The sequence below is a fragment of the Amblyomma maculatum genome, chromosome 8 (assembly GCF_055883805.1).
Source record: "Amblyomma maculatum isolate TAMU_Amacu chromosome 8, ASM5588380v1, whole genome shotgun sequence".
Taxonomy (NCBI): Eukaryota; Metazoa; Arthropoda; class Arachnida; order Ixodida; family Ixodidae; genus Amblyomma; species Amblyomma maculatum.
The window spans coordinates 13,476,430-13,497,162 of record NC_139351.1 but is presented as its reverse complement, the minus strand read 5'-3'; the positions used below and the strand labels follow the sequence as shown (position 1 = coordinate 13,497,162).

Below are 20,733 nucleotides of genomic sequence, written 5' to 3'. Positions count from 1 at the left end.
CTTTTGAGCGGAACCACCGAACTGACTCGCCGCCGAGCTGATCCGTCCGTATACGCACGAGCTCGAAAGTGTGGCGGGCACGCGTCGTTTGTTGCTCGAGGGCGACACGTGGTCGTTTCTCTTCCATTCACTCTGGACGACGTCGCTGCTGTACGCAAACGAGTGGCTGTGCAAACGACAACGCGTGTGCGGGCCGTTCCGTGGCGGCCTGGACAGTGTGCGTTGTGACAATCTTCTCTGAAGCGGTCGACTGTCGTCTGCGATCCTCGTTCGGTCGTCAGTCCGCATCTTTCGCGAATGAGCGAAACACGCTATGAAGGGAGGGCTCGGTGATATACGTACTTCTCTATCTGCCGGTTCGCTGCCCTGATAATAGGAAACGAAATGAAGTTATAGGGGGCTTAGGAGACGGTCCAAACAACTCGAGCGCGTGAGCAGGCAGAAAAGAAACAAAAGAACAGCGTGCGGTCAACCCTTTCGATTTCAAGCACCAGAGTCTGTGGTGTTGTCGACCGTGCTCAGTTCCTGCATGCGTGCACTGCAGCTGACTATGTGCGCTCCGCACACTGTGCACGTACGTGGTCTTGGCGCGAGAGGGAGCTTGTTGCTTCGCCATTAGGGCGCCTCGAAAAAGCAACGCTGGCCATTTAGGCACCCTATTCGCCATACGAGGGTGCATTGGTTGGGCAACCTTGTTATAGCATGAAAACAGAAAGGGACATGGGAACAACAGAGATAGTTGAATTGCGCTGATACTTCCTGTCCCGCGGCACGTCTGCTTCGTCAGCAATAAGGAAAATTTTGATAAAAATATATTGCAGGTCAGTTGTTCCAATCCCGGTTAGCGGAGCCAAATATTCTTAACACCGTCCGCTGCGTTACAGGTCTGACCGCTGTCGTGGTCGGTCCGTTCATGGGAGGTGGCGGCCAATACCAGGGCGGCCAAATCTGGTGATGGTTTGGCTTGGTTTGTGGGGTTTAGCGTCCCAAAGCGACTCAGGCTATGAGAGACGCCGTAGTGGAGGACTCCGGAAATTTCGACCACCTGGGGTTCTTTAACGTGCACTGACATCGCACAGCACACGGGCGCCTTGCTTTTCGCCTCCATCGAAAAGCGGCCGCAGAGGCCGGGATTCGATCCCACGTCCTTGGGAACAGTAGTCGAGCGCCGTAACCACTGCGCCACCCCGGCGGGGCCAAATCTGGTGAGGGAGTACGTTTGCAGAGGTGCCGGCGTCAGGTCGCACCCAAAATATGTTCATGGAATTTCATAGACGCGCGGATATATTTATTTTTTAATCCTGTGGAGAATTGCACGGTACCGAGATCCGAACCACGGTCCTCTTGCGCACGAGGCGGATGTTCTACCTTTACCGTACGCACTTCGAGCATGAAATAACGGTGCCAGCCTTAAAACCGTGAAGAGGAGGTTAGGCATGGGCAAAAAATAAATAAATAAAGATCAGATATATGCGCTAAAGGACAAGGCGGGAAATGCATATCACTAATATTGACAAGATAGTCAAAGTGACCGAGGAGTTCTATGCTGACATGTACTGCAGACAAAGTAGTCAGGACAATAATGAAATCGGTGTAGTGAAGAACAATTGCAGACGTTCCGCCAGTAAAGAAGGACGAGGTTGAGAAAGGGGCTGTCAAAAGGGGTACATAAGCTGAGGAGCATCAGGACGATGGGGATATCGCGCTAGAAAAACTGGCCGCCTTATATACGCAATGCCTCGTGACATCGACGGTACTGGAATCATAGAAGAACTGTAACGTTATCTTAATTCATAAGAAAGGGGACGCAGAGGACTTGAAAAAATTGCTGCGGCTTAGCTCGCGGCTAACCCCGGTTATGCAAGTGAATTATTTATTTTGCATGGTTATGCTGTGTTGCTAAGGGCTTGTATAGAACCTAGTTTAAAGAGTGGAAGCTCGATTAAGCATGGTCAGACACGGATTGCTGTGGTATAACGCCTCCATGACTAACTGCGAATGTCAAAGAAACTCAGCCGAAGCAATGGTTCCAGCGACTCCTCCATGTCTGTTTTTGTGAACCTCAAGGACATCGGACCGTAGCCAGATCTAGACGACGCCATCATTGAAGGACTCTTACGAGTTACGACACGAAGGTGTCGAGGGAGGAGGAGGAGGAAGATGAGGAGGAAAGGAAGGGAGGTTAACCCGTAAAAGCAACCGGTTTGCTACCCTACACTGGGGGAACGGGGTGAGTGGATATAAAAGTTGTGAGAGAGGGATGGTTGAAGTTAGTACAGTCACATCACAGACATGCCGCATCACATCACGCCACAGTCACATCACTTAACATAACAGCAAACTCATGGTCTTTCTATTAGGCCTGTGCTTTTCATAAAGCGGAGCAGTGCCTGGGAGGCCTTCACCGCAGACGATCGCCGTGGCCAGGGACCTAAAATCTTAATTTCAGTCAATGGGCGTCCATCGAGATGCTCCAGCGTACGGCACAGACACTGTCTTTCCTCACTCTATATGGGGCACTCACAAAGAATGTGACCTATAGACTCGTCGCACCCACAGTTTGTACATGCAGGGCAATTTGCCATGCCTATCATAAAAGAATACGAGTTTGTGAATGCTACACCAACCCACAGGCAAAGGTGTCGAGGGCATTTTGAAAAGAGAGGAGTCAGATGGGTAGCGATGGAAGAAAGGGACATTCAGGGGACTATACTAAGGTCAATTATGTATAGCGTTGCGTCAGGCGATGTATAGCTATGGAGATATGTATCGGTACGGATCAGGTTTGGCAGGTGTGTGAAGTAGAAGAAACCGGGAGCAGCAGCATCAGGAGAATAAGCGAGCACCACCGGCTTCTCGCGCCGCCCCTGAGGTCAAATTCTCGGAGCCGATGACCTTGGCTTGACGAGGCCAGTAAAGCGTTTGCATTAAAATTACAGATCAATCAACTTACTGTCCGTTACGTACGAAGGTAATCTCTAATAGAATCAGGGCAAACCTCGACTTCAATCAAGCAGGTTCTCGGAAAGGGTACATCTACTAATGATCAGATCCATACTGTCAATCAGATGATAGAAAAATGCTCTGAATATAACAATTCAACCCCTCCACATATAGCATTCATTGATTACGAAAAACCATTTGGCTCTGTCGAGGCACCGACAGTCACGCTGGCGTTGTGAAAATCAGTGCGTAGATGAGCCGTATGTGAAAGTACTGTATAGTACTTGGTGGCTGTGTTCTCTATGAAGCAAGTAATAAAATTACCATAAAGAAAGGTGTTAGGCAAGGAGAATCGATCTCACCCTGTGCTATTGAGGAAAAATTCAGAGACTCACAATGGGAGCAGTTAGGGATAAGGGTAGATGGCGAATACCTCAGTAATAAGTTCGCTGATGAAATTGCCTTGCTAAGCAACTCGGGGGATGAATTACAAAGAACGATTGATGACCTAGACAGGAAAGGCAGAATTGTAGGCCTCAAGGTCAATATGCAGAAGACTAAGGTGATGTTCAACAGCCTCGGAAAGGAACAGCAGTTTGCAATAGGTAGAGAAGCATTGGAAGTGGTAGGCGAATATGTCTACTTAGGACAGGTGGTAACCGCAGATCCGGACCACGAAAAGGAAATAACAAGAAGAATACGATTGGGATGGAGCGCATTTGGCAAGCACTCGCAGATTATGACTAGCAGCTTACCGGTATCGCTAAAGAGGAAAGTATACAGCAGTTGCATCTTGCCTGTACTCACCTATGGGGCTGAAACGTGGCGGCTAACGAAAAGGGTTCTATAATTAAGTTGAGGAGAACGCATATAGCTATGGAACATTAAGTGGTAGGTGTAACTTTAAGTGATAGTAAGCGTGCAGAGTGGCTCAGAGAAGATAACTCGAGTTAATGACATTCCAGTGGAAATCAAGAAGAATAAACAGGCATGGGCAGGGCATGTAGTGCGAAGAGCATAACCGATGGTCGGTAAGGGTAGCAAATTTGCTTCCAAGGGAAGGAAAGTGTAGCAGGATATGGCATAAAGTTAGTTGGGCGGATGGTGTTAAGAAATTCGTAGGAGTCAAGTGGATGCAGCTAGCACAGGACCGTGTTAGTTGGAGTAATATGTGAAAGCCATTCGCCTTGCAGTGAGTATAGTTTGGCTGCTGCTGCTGCGGATAACGGTATTGCGATACTCGGTATGTTCCGACGCGGCCCCTTGGTGGTTGGACACTACACTGCCCATCCTGCGCCTCTCGCGTTTCGATGGAGGCGACACGCCCAAGACACCTGTGTACTATGTGATGTCCATGCAGGTTAAAGAACGCCAATCTGGTGTCCGAAAATATTATGGACCGCTTCGGCAAGGCGTCCCGTAGCCCATGATGCTCGTACAATATAATACGACACTGTAACGTGCCATAGCGCCGTACCATACCATACTGTACCCATACCGTACCGTACCGTACCGTGCCGTACCATGACAAGTTGATACTAAAAATCAGAATTTATCTGACAGATTTATGAGAGGCCATGATATATATATGTTTGTTTGTTTGTTTACTCTCGATGTGGTGTGTTACATTTGTGTGCTGTGTCATGTGCGGAGTGGCTATTAGCTATAATGGTAGAGTTGTGAATGTGGGTCAGCGACGCAGTTGTCGGATGACAAAAAAAAAAAAAGTTCCTCTTTCTGGTTTCTGAGTTATCTTCCACCCATAGCATTTGAGGAGGAGTGTGGGTGACTGATCTCAAAATTGACAAGTACCGGTGCGGACAAGAGTAGACGGAGCACGCGATTTTCTCCTAAACTTTTTCACGCGTTGCATAATTAAAACTGGCAGTCGTGGTATATGCGATCAGGTACTAGACGCTATATATAGCACCCTTTTATTGGACAAATATTGTTCTTATCTCCAGTGCAGAAGGCGTGCTCCATTTATTTTTGTCCGCACATGTAGCGTTGCGCCGCCTCGTCCGAAGACGATAGAAAATGCGGTACTACCCAAAAAGCAATGGGCAGAAAGGATTCTCACTTCCGCCCCTCTCTCAACAGGGCCTTTACAGTATCGAGGTTTCGAAGTGCGGCTTCGAGATCGCAGCGGTGGACACGCTTCTCCGTATCGGCCATTATTGATCCTCCGTGGGCAATTTTAATCGCTGACGCCGCTCTCTCGGGCCACAAGTGCCGTCCGCTGATTTCCTGTCTCTTCGGCGTGTATATGACAAGTAGATACATCGGCCGTCTCGAATGTAACCAGGGCTGTGCGCGTCGAGAATTGGTCCCGGGATCTTTTCTCTCTCATCGACCGACGCGCTGAATTGAACCGCTTCCGGGCTGCATCACGTGTGCACACGTAGCGCTGACATCCCTTGTCGCGTTCTGGACAAAGTGCGACAGGAAAATTGCTTCTTCCGTACTGTCTTCGGTGGACGAAATTCCCGTGGCCGAATTATTCGCTTCGCGATACTGAGGATTGCGGTCACCTTTCGGTGCGCTATACTCCGCGGGAACGCCGCAGCACTTAAGTGTGACCTTTCGTGTCCGAAGGCGTGCATTGGCGTTCTGAAAAGCCGGAGGCGAAGATTGAGCGTGGTAGAATCGGGTGTAATTCCTTGGGCTTATGGCTTTCGAGAAAGTCCATCTGTACTTCTGTGAACTCACTCACTCACTCACTCACTCACTCACTCACTCACTCACTCACTCACTCACTCACTCACTCACTCACTCACTCACTCACTCACTCACTCACTCACTCACTCACTCACTCACTCACTCACTCACTCACTCACTCACTCACTCACTCACTCACTCACTCACTCACTCACTCACTCACTCACTCACTCACTCACTCACTCACTCACTCACTCACTCACTCACTCACTCACTCACTCACTCACTCACTCACTCACTCACTCACTCACTCACTCACTCACTCACTCACTCACTCACTCACTCACTCACTCACTCACTCACTCACTCACTCACTCACTCACTCACTCACTCACTCACTCACTCACTCACTCACTCACTCACTCACTCACTCACTCACTCACTCACTCACTCACTCACTCACTCACTCACTCACTCACTCACTCACTCACTCACTCACTCACTCACTCACTCACTCACTCACTCACTCACTCACTCACTCACTCACTCACTCACTCACTCACTCACTCACTCACTCACTCACTCACTCACTCACTCACTCACTCACTCACTCACTCACTCACTCACTCACTCACTCACTCACTCACTCACTCACTCACTCACTCACTCACTCACTCACTCACTCACTCACTCACTCACTCACTCACTCACTCACTCACTCACTCACTCACTCACTCACTCACTCACTCACTCACTCACTCACTCACTCACTCACTCACTCACTCACTCACTCACTCACTCACTCACTCACTCACTCACTCACTCACTCACTCACTCACTCACTCACTCACTCACTCACTCACTCACTCACTCACTCACTCACTCACTCACTCACTCACTCACTCACTCACTCACTCACTCACTCACTCACTCACTCACTCACTCACTCACTCACTCACTCACTCACTCACTCACTCACTCACTCACTCACTCACTCACTCACTCACTCACTCACTCACTCACTCACTCACTCACTCACTCACTCACTCACTCACTCACTCACTCACTCACTCACTCACTCACTCACTCACTCACTCACTCACTCACTCACTCACTCACTCACTCACTCACTCACTCACTCACTCACTCACTCACTCACTCACTCACTCACTCACTCACTCACTCACTCACTCACTCACTCACTCACTCACTCACTCACTCACTCACTCACTCACTCACTCACTCACTCACTCACTCACTCACTCACTCACTCACTCACTCACTCACTCACTCACTCACTCACTCACTCACTCACTCACTCACTCACTCACTCACTGCAAGGCAGACACCTGTGAAATTGTGTATAACACGATTTCACGAATGGGGGAGGCGCTGCCATATTAGGCGCTGGGTTGTTCTCGTAGGACATGGAAAGAGCTGACGACTGCACACCTTAACATTAAGTTCAGTCAAACCGGCTCCTCGGAGTGTCGTGTAAAGGTCTTATATTATGGGTCAGTCTTGCAGGGGGTCATTGAAAAACGAAGGGGAGGGAGAAGTCTTAAACTATTTCATCTCACTTTCGGGGCCGAGAAAAAAAAAACGGGTTTCATATAGCACGATTGTTCTATGTAAAATATCAGTCGGGGGTAAGGGAGCGTGCCTAACTCAGTCAGGTCCTGTGCCAGCAGCGTCAGCATAAACCCCTCAAACATGTTCACTGACATCACCTGACTCTCTGCCCCACCCTGTTACGCTTTCCTTGTCTTAGAATCCAGTTAGTTATGCCTAGCGACCGGTCCCGCTACGGTGGCTCAGTGGTGAGGATTCTCGGCTACTGACAGGCTTCAGTCCCGGAAAGTGGCGGCCGCTTTTCGATGGATGCGAAAAGCAAGGCGCCCGTGTGGTGTGCGATGTCAGTGCACGCTAAATAGCCCCAGGTGATGGAGATAGTTTCTGGTGCTACGGCGTCTCTCATAGCTTGAGTTGCTTACATTAGCGATCATCGGTTGTCTTTCCTCCGAATTGCATGCTCATTCCTTCTTCTTGATTGCGATTAGAATGTCATTAACTCCCTCTGCACGCTTCCTTTCTCCTCATGTAAGCTGTACATTTTCCGTCCTATGGATATCTGCGTTCGCCTCAGTTTAAGTTGAAAATTAACCTCTACCTTTGTGTAGCAAAAACGCATGTAAGATACAGTTGTTATATATTTTCGATATGATACTTATATGCACTGATGCTCCTTATCATTACTACAAGTTTTATATACTTCACCATGTGCTTAATGTGCTTGTTTCCTAACGAATAAGAAAAACAAAATGCCGCGGGAGAGCGCTCTTACTTTCCCGCCTAAGAATGGTAGACGCTACCTGTCTAAACCATCTTTCGCATGTGTAAAGGCAGTCGGCTGCATTGCTTGTTATAATTAAAGCTTAGTTGCAGCCACAGTGTATATATTGTGTGTCTTCCAAGGTGTTCAGCGTCGCCGGCACAAGGTGGGAAGCGTTGTGTTAGGTGCTCAACTTCGGCAATGCAAAACGTAACGATGAAGATCGCAGGGTCTACTGAGCTACTTAAGGTGCAAACATGTATAGTATACAGTGTGGCAAACGGAAATTTCCGCTCGGCGAGCGCTCGACCCTCAACAAGCGTGAGGCTCAAGTGCGCACGAAGCGCTCTTTTCGGCGACGTCAGGCCGTGTTGCGTCGGCCAGGCGGGCCTTGCGTATCGTCCGTCTGTCGTCGAACAAGGCGTGGGGCTGGGCTGTTTTCGGCCGCTGTTGGAGCCTTGCGTTTTTCTGTCGTCGCCTTCGCGCAGCCTTCGTGGTGGCTAAACCGGCGCCAGAACATGCTGAACCTACTTGTTCCCTGTCAATCCCTCGTATAATGTTAGTTCAATGCTGTCGGAGAAGTTTGGTTTGTAAATTCATTAGTAGCTCACTCAGTAAAAGCTGCGCCTTTCATCTCTCGTCTTTCTGACTTGTTCGGAGTGACTTAATGAGAAACAATTGGGCCATCGCTTTTCTCTTATTTTTTTTTTAATCTTGCAAGCACACTTTCAGCATTGGAAGCGGAAATTGCAAGTCTGCTCTGAAGTGAACAGCGACACAGCGTCCGCCGAAGCATGTGGAGGCTGTCATGTACTTCTTGCTCTGGGCAAGAACATGACATTACAAGAAGTACAAGTACCCTATTGAATCATACTTTAGTTCTTATATATATATATATATATATATATATATATATATATTATTTATTTATTTATTTATTTACTCTCAAGGCCAAGGCATTACAGAGAGGAGTGGGTTAATAAACACATTAAGAACAAAAACAAGAACAGGGAATTGAATACATTATATAATATAAACAATGGTACATTAAATGGTATTGGCAATGGTTGTTTTGTAGGGACTGGTGTCAATAATGGCAGCGAGGGAGGCGGGAAGGTGGTTCCAGTCAGAACAAGTTTTTGGTATGAAAGAGCGCCCTTTTTCGCGCTATTTTTACATCATGAACGTTCACCAACTCGCCCAGATTTCTGCGTTACTTCTTATTATAACATTCTATATATATATATATATATATATATATATATATATATATATATATATATATATAATGCAACATTTGAGCTTTTTCTCATTTTTTTTTCTAATACTATGTGCGCGCAAAAGCACAGTTACCGGAAGAAAACGAAGAGGACAGAAGGAGACCACTGAGCAAAAGAAATTATGCATTAACTACCCTAACAAGAGGTTCTGCTATACGTCTGTATGTGGATGTATATGTGCAGTTGCAAAGAACTGTTTTTTCCTCACGAGTGAAAGCAGAATTTCTAAAGAGAGGCACGAGCCATGCAGCGCACAGCTCGTAGCTCTTCTTTCGTTTCTTCTGAGAATTTTTTTTTGGCTCGTGACTCTCCCTCGGTTACGCCGGCACTAGCGGCGACGTGTAAGATTTGCGCTCTATAAAAAAAAAAAAATAATAATAATAATTGGTTCACTTAAGCTCCACCTTAAGACGATAGCTGCTTATTGCGGCTGTTTCTAATTACGGACACACTCGGTCATTTGCACCCGTTCGTAAGATGCCACTTAGCGAGAAAAACAACACGACATGAATGTAAACTTTGATTTATTCCCTCGTTGTATAATACACTGTCTGCCAATGCACCGGTACAGCAAATAACGCCTCACTCAGAACTTTGGTAATTTTCCTTTTGGATAGACTGCGCGGTGTGCTTTGTTGGTGTGGCGGGATGTGTATTATATGTTGCGCAGGAGCGAATTCCTGTGTCGCTACTACTCCATGCATGTGTGTGTCTCCCGGAATTTGTGTGCGTGGGCAGAGCGACGGCAGGATGCTGACGTTGCTTTGTGTGGCTGGTTCGCTGGATGCGGCCTGCATGGTTAAGTAAGGCTTATTGTTGTATTAATATGCAGTAGGGAAAGAAAGAAAGAAAAAATGCCGCATGGCCGCGTCGGCAGCTCATCTGTCGTGCAATCCAGAGGCCGTTGGTCCAAATCCCGTCTGCGACCTAAGATTTTTCTTCGAGTGAAACCGATTCCTTTGTAATAATAATAATAATAATAATAATAATAATAATAATAATAATAATAATAATAATAATAATAATAATAATAATAATAATAATAATAAAAGTTGGCAGAGGCTTAGCTTGGTTGAGCCCGGTAGGTTGCGAAAGCAATACCCATGGCTACGAGAGAGCGGGAGTTAGGCCGCCGTTCATGCGCACCGCCGTCTCTCACGGACGGCGCGAGTTGGTCGCCGAGCTTTGAGGCGTGACGTCACACAGAGGTCATGCGAAAGGTCATTGCATGTGCACCGCCGGCGCACCGCAAAGGCTTGAAAGTGAAAGTAGTATTGCTTTCGCAATAATAATAACTGGTTCACAGGAAGGGAAAGGCGCAGTATCTGTCACACTTGTTTCTGTGGACACCTCAACCGCGCCGTAAGGAAAGGGGGGAAGATGGGAGGGAAAGTGGAAAGAGAGAAAGAGGAGCCGTAGTGGAGGGCTACGGAGTAATTTCGACCACCTGGGGATCTTTAACGTGCGCTGACATCGCACAGCACACAGACGCCTCTTCGTTTCGCCTCCATCGAACCAAAGCCGCCGTGGCCGGGATCGAACCCGGGTACTCCGGCACAGTAGTCAGATTCCTTCATAAAGTTGAATGATTTGGGACTTGCGGCCACCGTTATTTCGTATTACGTTTCATGTTTTAACAAGCAGACGTGGGGAAAGCCAGGCATGTATTCGTTACGAGAGGTTACAAATAGAGCCAACAGCAGCTTGCACCAACAAAAGCATGGTTTTTTTTTTTTTGCATTGATAACACCGGAAAGATAAGCGAGCTGCCTGACGATGCGGCGAGCTTCGTGTAACCGATGTGTAGGCTGAGGTATATACTTCTAGGCTGCACGTCTAGGTTGAGGCGTGTACACTACGTATGCTGTCCATGGAGGCTGATGGGTGATAGACGCGCGAGGGCAGAGAGGTCGAAGTTGAGGGCGCGCGAGCGACACGTGACTACTCAGTACGGAGTAACCTTGGGAGTAACGCTCGCGCTTGTATGTACGTCACGGTACACCACTGCCTGATGACGGCCGCAGCTATGGTAAAAATTTTCCGGAGCCCTCCACTACGGCGTTTCGCATAGCCTGAGTCGCTTTAAGACGTTAACACCATAAAGCAAACCAAATCATATCTTTCTCTCTGCCTGCTTTTCCTGTTCGGTTTTTGCGTTAGGCGAGCACACTGGAAGCAAAAGAAAGTGGCTTCCCGCCTGTTGCTTGTTCCTCATCATCATTCTTCTCGTTTCTTTCTTCGCGTGCTGATTATACAGACGCTGTTCTCGTTCGGATCTAAACAGCTTCTTCTTGTAGAAAAAAAAAAAAAAAACAGAGCAAACAAAATTACGCTGGCATTCCCGCATACACGCATCTCTTGTGGAGCGCGGCGGGTGCACCGTTAAAAATCGGCGCGCGCACCTGGCTGGCTTCCTTCGGAGGCGACGACCGCTTGGCGTAGCGTGGCGGACGCTGCACCTCTCCGGGTCAGGCACCCTTTGTTGAACGGACGGGAGCGTATGCGAGCGCTCAGCTCCCTCGACCCACTGATCTGGGCGCCGTCCGCCCCGACGTGAAGAACGGGGACGAGAGCCTGACGAGCGCGCCAGGCTGGCCGTTCAAGAGTGCCGGAGCCTTTTGACCCCTCCTCTCGCTTTCCGCTTCCCTCCTCCTCCTCCTTCCCTTGGCTCGCAGCGCGAAAGCGTCACTCTGGGCGAACGTTGAAAGCGTTTGGCTTGGCCGCCTCCTCGGTCGCTGCTTCCTTGTTTGCCTCGCTTTGCGTACGGAGTACTTCTCGACTGTGCGGAACATGGGCGGGTTATTTGCTCTGTGCTACATCACCCCTGCACACTGCCCCTTCATTTCCCTTTCAATTCGCCCTATCTTGCGACCCGACGGCGGCGCATCTTCGATGGCCTCTAATTTGTGTCTGTTTTTATATATACATATTTTTTTCCCCCTGTTCATGGTACGGCGTCCCGGGGTTATCGTTCCGACGCTTCGCGTGGGTCCGTTCAAATAGCCTTGTCTGCTCCCCCCCCCCCCCCCCCCCCCCCCCTTTTTTTTTCTCCTATAGCTTTTCACACCGTTCTGGACGGTGTTTCAGTTCCGTTCGACATGTTGCTGTCACATCCGTTAATGGGAGTGAACGCGTCCGTATTTCTGCTTGTTTCCACCGTAATTCCTTGTAATCATCATCATCATCATTATCAGCCGGAACGCTGCAGGGAGAAGGCCTCTCCATTTGCTCCAATAACCCGGTGCGGTGCTTGGTATTTCACCCTGCGAACTTCTTAATCTTATCTATCCACCCACTTTTCTGCCGCCCCCTGCTACGTTTCCTTCCCTTCGAACCCAAATAACCTAAATCCGCCGTCAAGCCCTCAGCGACCATCGGTTGTCCTCTCTTCGCACTATACTCCATTTTTTCTTCTTGGTTTCGGCTAGAATGTCATTAACTCGAGTTACTTCTGTGACACACTCTGCAAGCTTTCTACATCTTAACTACCATTTTCCGTTCCATAGTTCTCTGCGTTGTCCTCAACTTAAGTAGAACGCTTTTCGCTAGCCTCCACGTTTCAGCCCCATTGGTGAGCGCCGAGGTGCAACTGACTATACTCTTTTTCTTGAGCGATACTGGTAAGCTGGTAGTCATAATCAGCGGGTACTTGACAAATGCGCCCCATCCAAGTCTCATTCTCGTAGTTATTTCCCTTTCATAAACGATGTACGGGATCTACTGTCGGCAATATGCGGTTTCCACATAAGATTTCCCTCCTGGATGGAGGCATAAATCCGCCGTCAAGCGTTCTCTCCAGCTTCACATCGGAGCGCCGCTTATTGTCGTGTATTTTGTGCGTCCATGATTGTCTAGTTACATTGCAGTTAATTTAAACGCTTCGTAACGTACACTCCCTTTGAAAAAAGGCTCGGCTGCTTGGGGAGGTTTTCGCATTCTGCGCCTTGGTGTATATTGAGGCTTATATGCCATATGCCGCTGCGTGCCTACTGCGCGAGACTGGTGAGCTTACGACTCAGTCGCAAATAACCGCGGGAGGAAAGGTGTGATGAGTTCCTTGCGATATCTCGTCGAGAATTCGCGTAGAGAATTGCAAAATGCTATTGATTTGTTTTAACCCCAGGGCTTCTCTTCTCAAGTGGTAAGTCGGCTTCACAGCAGTGTAGCGCGTCCGAAGGTTTTAGCGAAAAAATATAGGCGCACAAGCCATTGACGAACCTTCGTAACCTCAGCCTGCTCCGTGACCCCGAACTGTTGCCAAGATAATTTGTTTTCTTTTTTTTTTTTTAGAAAGGTTCATGCTGGTAAAATTATCTATTTCCGCGACATTTCGCCGGTGGGCTTTCCCACATATCGCAATCGACCAAACTACTGATGACGCATTCCATTCTCACCCTGGGAACAGCAAAGCGTGCATTTAGTTCAGTGGGCCATTGGACTAAAACTCTCACTTCTCATTGACCGATACGGATTTTGTGGCTCTCTTCTCCAGCTGCTTGCTCGAGCAGATTGCCGATTGTATACTACGTCGCAAGGTATCTGGTGGAACTGTCACCAGAAGGGCTGTGAAGGATAAACAACGAGTGCCGTGGGCGTTGACGGGGAGCGATCGATCACTAATGACGGTTATCATCTTATGATTCCGTTGGACTCGTGGAAACAAGTGGTGCGCCACTTGGTGCTAGCAAGCAGGGCTTTGCTGAACAGCCCGCCTGCGATGAGGAGGCGGCCTCACTTCAAAGAACAAGAGTGGAAGTGAGCACTGAAATCCAATTCATATTAACCATTTCGGAGGAGACCCCGCCGGGGTGGCGCAGCGGTTACGGCGCTTGACTACTGTTCCCAAGGACGCGGGATCGAATCCCGTCCTCGGCGGCCGCTTTTCGATGGAGGCGAAAAGCAAGACGCCCGTGTGCTGTGCGATGTCAGTGCACGTTAAAGAATCCCAGGTGGTCGAAATTTCCGGAGTCCTCCACTACGGCGTCTCATATAGCCTGAGCCGCTTTGGGACGTTAAACCCTACAAACCAAACCAAACCATTTCGGAGAGGAGACCGTTGTAAGCTGCTCCCACTGTCGGAATAGAGTTGTCTTTTCTCGTTCGGCTTCGTCCAACCGCCGTAGTATTGCGGCCGTGTGGCTAGGCGGCTGTTGTGAAAACGCTTTGACAAAGCTGCCACGCAATGCAGACTTACGCCTAATCGCTCTCAGCGCCGACGTGCGGATGTTTTTAATTAAGGTCTACTCGTTGCCAAAACGAGAAACGTTTCAGGGAATGGGGTTACCACCGGAGGATACAGAAGAAAAAGAGCCAATATAATGCATGTGAGACTAGTCACGCTTGCAGCGTCTGCATGTACTGTATCCCCTCCTACCGGGTGGCGCAGAAAGCAGACACCCGCAACACCCGCGTGCCCCCTAGCGGGGACTGCCGGTCCGGCCCGAAACGGAACCGGGTCTGTCCGGTCACGGCGGCCACCTTTGACCGTGCACGGGTCAAGCACGTCTGCCGAGGTGAAAGCGCGATTCCAGATTACAGGCACCGATAGTCGGCTGGGCTCCGCTGATCGAGATCCGCGCATCTTTTTCCTCTCCGGCCGTGCCGCAGACTCCGTTTTCGGGCCTTTGTTTTGTCTCTTTTGTGGCCTTTGATATAAGCGAGGACAGCCGCGAACGATACGGCGCGTTGTTACGAACCGTGCGTTAGGAAATCATTATGAACAGTGTGTGCGGTATACTGTCATGCACATGGAGCGCGCGGAAGTGTAAGACTGATTCGTATCTATTGATACATTATTATTTTTTCTTTTTTTGCGCTGAGTCCTGCAACACGGCCCTGCCTTGAGTTTGTCACGATCCCGTGTGAGTGATTTTCCTCTGTTCACTATGAGCCATTTACACCATTAGCAGTGTTTGTCGGTGTCTATTACAGCTCCGAAAATGAGCTTTATCTTCAACCTGCATGACGAGGCCGCAGCTAGCACATAGTGGGCGCAGCCAGGCGGATTATTTTATTATTATTATTATTATTATTATTATTATTATTATTATTATTATTATTATTATTATTATTATTATTATTATTATTATTATTATTATTATTGTTGTTGTTGTTGTTGTTGTTGAGATGACAATGATCTACAACCTAGAACCCTATCAGTAGACGCAGTCAGTATGTCATCGCTAGTCAGGTGGTTAGCGTGCGCTTGTCGGAGCGCGTATTTTGGTTTGGGACAAAGAGCGAGGGAACACGGTACAACTGTTTCTAGTGGGTTAGCACCCTGTGCGTATGGCGCGGTGAAATGTGCGGTAAACAGCGTCGTATCGGGTACGACGTCACGGGGTGCACAACAGATTTGAAGAAAATATAAAATAAAATTGCTTTCTCTTAGTTGAGCGAACCCCGCCGCGGTGGTGCAGTGGTAAGACGCCCGACTCCTGTGTCGAAGTACCCGTGTTCGATCCCGACCGCCGGCGGCTGCGTTTCGGTAGAGACACGAAACGGAGTGGCGTCCGTGTGCTGTGCGATGTCAGCGCACATTAAAGATCCTCAGGTGGTCGAAATTACGCCGGAGCCCTCCACTGCGGCACCCCTTTCTCTCTTTCTGCTTTCACTCCCACCTTCCTCCCTTCTCTTAAGGTGCAGGTCAGGTGTCCACAGAAATAAGTGTGACAGATACTGCGCCTTTTCTTTCCTGTGAACCAATTATTATTATTATTATTATTATTATTATTATTATTATTATTATTATTATTATTATTATTATTATTATTATTACTTTAGCGAAACTACGCGCTAGCTTTCATAGAAATTGCGCCTATATATCCGTATACACAATGCACGTGTGTGCTGCGACAGCGACTGCTATTTGCTAGCGCTCCGCTCCGTAGCCGTGTTTTCGGGAGCATCCCGGTTTTGTCACGCAATTATACAGCTGAGCTTTGTTTTCTACTTTTCGCCTCCCTGAAAGGAACGAAGCCGTACTCGTTTCTCTCCGCGTGCGCACTTGAAAACTACCCGGGTGATGATGTCCCGCATAGCTTATTCCGCGGGGAGGTTTCGCTGTCTGTGACACTCGAGCGGTCGGTTTCTAAAGCAGTCCTTTCCCCCTGTCCTTGCCCACTTCCCTTCTTGACGTGGGGGATTCCAGGAGACGTCTTCTCCCGAATCCCCTCGAACTTTTTCTCTCCAAGTGAAAGCTGTATATAGTAGAGAGTTCTATCTCTTACTCCGGAGGCGATGTGTTCCGGGAGAGATATCGAGATTCCCGGCTGAGCGCCCCGGCAGCGTCGCTGGTACTCTACTAAGCGAGAGGTGAAAAGAGAGGGATGGAAGAGGGAGAGGAAGAAGGGTGGAGGGGAAGCCGAAATGCTGGATCTAGATCGGCGGTGGGCAGAACTGGCTCGCCTGTCCATGCAGAGTGGAATGTCGTTCCCGCGGTTGCACACCGGCACTAACGCGTGTGCGTGCGTGTTTGGATGTTTCGCCCGTCTCCTTGCGTGCGCGTGCATTCGGCCCGTTCGTCTGACAGCGCGTCCTTTCAGCGGCGGCAACTATCGCCTTTTGTCATTTTTTGCTCGCGTTTCGACGGACAGCTGTCACCTTTGCGGCGGTCGTTCGTTCTTTTTTCTTCTTCATGCGCGCTTACTATTCGTTCGGTTCGCTTTCTTGTTTCGCTTCGCGGCTGCGTGAGGCGTTTGAGCGCGACGCTCCGTCGGCCACGTCTTCAGAAGCATCCGCACCAGACTCAGTCCCTTCTTTATTATCGCATTTTTTTTGTTCTTGTTGTTGTCATTTTGCGTTGTTTCCCCGTCAGAATTGTGCCCGGGTGACCTGACAAGATTAAGACTTCTCAAGCGCGGCGCATGCAGGCCTCTTCTTCGTCGGACGCCATTATGCGTTACGTGGCGCGTGTCGGGCGGGGATTTCCCCCCCTTCCGCTTCATCTTGGCGCTCCGCTGTCGTGAAGGGCTGTCATATAGTGCGTTCGATTGTTTATCCACTAGCATTTTGCCCATGCACTTGAGGGTTTTAATTTTTTTATATTGATTTTAGGGCATTGCAATGTGTCGGGTGGGCTTCGACGTTTCAGACTTGGGTAAAGCTGTGAATCTAATCACCTGAGCCGGTGCGCGCGGCAGGTTTCGAAGATTTGATTTAAGCGAAATTTGACACATTGTTAAGAAGGGCGCCGATTGATTTGGGCGTGTGCGATCTACCCGGAGCTAGTGCTCTCGTCCAGCGACGAAGGGCGTCAGAAACGCATTATGTGGCGACATTTTCTTTCTTTAAGAAGCGTGTATTATGGTATCCAGTTGATCAAGGTAATAAAATGACGCAGTTAATTATTGGCGCCGATGACACAGTATTGTGCGACGAAACTAATGAATGAATTAATGAATTCTCTACCTTCAAAAATGCATCGTACGCATCCAGAAGCCCGGGTTAGTATAGTAAGATGAATCACTTCCGGCCAACCAGCTGGCTTTCTTATATCATGCGCCAAATATGCCAGTACCGGGAGCCTTAGCACTTAGTCCGCATTTTAATGCGACCGGAAGTACCATGACGATGGCTCAAAATACAGTGAGTGAGTTGTTGTGTGTGTGTGTGTGTGTGTGTGTGTGTGTGTGTGTGTGTGTGTGTGTGTGTGTGTGTGTGTGTGTGTGTGTGTGTGTGTGTGTGTGTGTGTGTGTGTGTGTGTGTGTGTGTGTGTGAATCTGAGCTGAGTTGAAGGTTTTGGCACATAGGCAGCTATAGGGCCTTCATGCGCCAAACACAAGGTTGCTGAGCTTCTTTTATGAGTAAAAGTGCGAAGTGTTTAGAAAATTGCAGCTTATTCAGGATCCCTAATTCTTTAAGAAAACAAAAACAGATGGCATCTCAACAAGTGGGTCGTTTCCTAACAGTAAGCAGGGGTGGAATGGGCAGTGTTCATTATAGAATGGAGTAAAATATTTTTTTTCTTAGCGGTACAATTCTGTGCGCGAGATCAAAACATGGTTCACTGTGAGTGTTTGACGTGACGTCACGTGCTGCTTCCTTGCTTGCGGTTATGCAACAACGTAGTCTTTCGATTTCCCGTGCTGGGTATTTTCACTTGGTGAATTTATCAGTGGGTTTTCGTACAGCGGAATGTCTTGAGGCTGAATGGCTTCAGGTCTTGCTATATGCAACTGCGTTGCAGAGCATCAGTTTTACAGTTTTCAGACCTCCCTAATGTATACCTCTTTTTGCTCTCGCAGGTTTCTGCTCGCGACAAAACCCGTCACCTCGTGCCTGACCCAAGCAGCCAGCCGGACGTTTCGGTGAGTGAAAGCCAGTATCATTTGAAAATAATTCGAAGGCAGCAGTGGTCATATTGTCGTCGCCTTTTCTTGACCGGATAATTTAACAGCTTTCTGGAAATAAAAATAAGAGCCTTACGTAAAAGGAAATGCTGCTTCGTTCGCCGGGTATTGCAGATTTACTCGAGCTCAGCTGTAAACGCAGCGATTCTCCTTTAGTGCCAGCCAGCCGTTAATTGGACTGGAATAGAGACGCGATGTGTTTTGTCCCGCAGACCGCCGCGACATACTCGTGATCTCTAACGGAAGTCAGTTTCAAGAATGTGCTCTGAACGATCATCCAAGGTATACGCTCCCGCACGCACCGGCCGCCACTCATCCACCATCTTGCGAAATATATTATCTCAGTCCCGTGAGTTTGCCTTTATCGAGTTCACCTGTCAACACCAACGCACCATCGCACCGCGAGAGCTTCACAATCTGTAGAACCAGTTCTCTTCGTTGAAGAGGCACGTTCTTAGAACTTTAACCTGTCCTTCCACAAACACATGCAGCGTGGGAGTTGAGTAAATTCTTGAACGTCACAAAGGTGTTGAGAGCGTAGCACTAGCCAAGTGATTCGTGCAAGCACATTTAGTAGCTTTCTTTGGGTACGTGGCTTTTATTTTTGAATCGCTCCCCTTTGCCGCGAGGTCTGATCCGTACCCATCGTGTACACCCCTTGGTTCCCTTGTAGCCGGCCTCTCTGAACAGTCGCTCTGAACTCGTGGCTGCGTCAATCATCGTACGCTCCTCGAGTCGTTTCCCGCAGGGCACCTCCACTCTTTCTCCGCCGCACCAAGTAGCAGCTTAGAGCAACGTCTACATGGAGCGTGACGGCTGGCTCTGCCTCGTCCGTCGAGTCCCAATCGCGTAAGACTTACGCAAACAAACGATCTCCCGCCAGTTTACACAGAGCGAGAGAGAGAGTGACAGAGCTTCCGGAGTTTCTCCAAACTTTAGCTCCGGCCCCTCCTCCACTAGGCCCACGTCTTCCTTCTCCATTTTCCCCCCTTCGCACTTCAGCTGTCGCCTGGCTCTGTACGTGTGTGTTCCTGTCCGCCCTGAGGCCGTAGATGGACATGGCAAAGAACATAAAGGGATTAGCGCTGGGAGCTATGGAGGATGAAGCCGTGACACAAAAAATAAAAATAAAAAAACATACATCTCTGCCGTTTCTTGCGGGCACTCGAGATGACTTGTAACGTTGCGTCACGACGAAGCCGCGCGCCGAAGCCATATACGTTGTTTGTACGTGCTTCGGAGAGAGTGGAGGAGCAGCATTCCGCCCCCTTTTTCGCAGTCGTCCTTTGGCTTTCTCTGTCTTCTCCCCTTCGGGTGTCGTGTTGTCACTTTTCCCTATTAACGCCCTCCGTGTCCTAACAGGTCCCACGAACCATGAAATTCGCCGCATACAAGCACATAGGCTAGTCCCGGGTGGTGTACGTCGCTGCGTGTTCGCAAGTGTGCGGAATTATGAAAGGGAATTACAGTGACTGGCTTATTTCGCTTAATGATCCCCCATACACCCCGCCTAGAATTCACACCTTCACTGAGCCATTCAGCAGCTTCAGCTATCTTAGTGGAAGCCTATGCGGGGCTCGGCGTGCATTGGTTGTGACCTGGGGCCGTATTTTGTAAAAATTCATTGCAGTTTCCCATTTCATTTGGCCCGACGTTGGCGTGACGTCGGCGCGAAGACAGTAGCAGGCCGAAGCAGCAAACGGTCGATAGCAGAAATCGCATGTTATCGGGTCCCCAAGTCGACGATAGCATCATGTCGCCACTCGCCGTATGCAAGCGGCTCACCGCTGAATACCGCAACCAGTGGTGAGGCCTGGTCGTCAATGAGACCATGCATGATCTGTGTACATTTCACGGACGCTTGGTAGTCGCGGCTACGTCACCCTGCAACAGTAGCAAATATCAGAGGAACAGATGAGTCAGAAGCGAGAAGTAGATTCTGGCTCCTTATACGAGAATACGTCCCGTGGTCATTTGTTTACTGAAGTGTCGCCTTTCCGTTTCCAATCCGTATTTACCTCTGAATAGTTCCGTGTGGTTAAGCAGCGTAGCCCGTTATCCCAGTTCCTCGTAATGATACTATATATGTACTCGTACTTCACCACGGCAGCGGAATGTCGACTTGTTTAAATTCCACACGCACGATTATCGTCCCACATGCTACATTTGT

General features: G+C 48.8%; 1 protein-coding gene across 1 annotated transcript in view; it reads left to right on the top strand.

The window, feature by feature from the left end:
- LOC146180565 (protein O-linked-mannose beta-1,2-N-acetylglucosaminyltransferase 1-like) overlaps positions 1–20,733 on the top strand; it is a 255,118-nt gene that overhangs the window by 134,622 nt on the left and 99,763 nt on the right. The window contains exon 3 of the mRNA XM_084576075.1: positions 18,459–18,521. The gene's annotated coding sequence lies outside the window, so the exon portion shown is untranslated. The remainder of the gene's footprint in view (positions 1–18,458; positions 18,522–20,733) is intronic.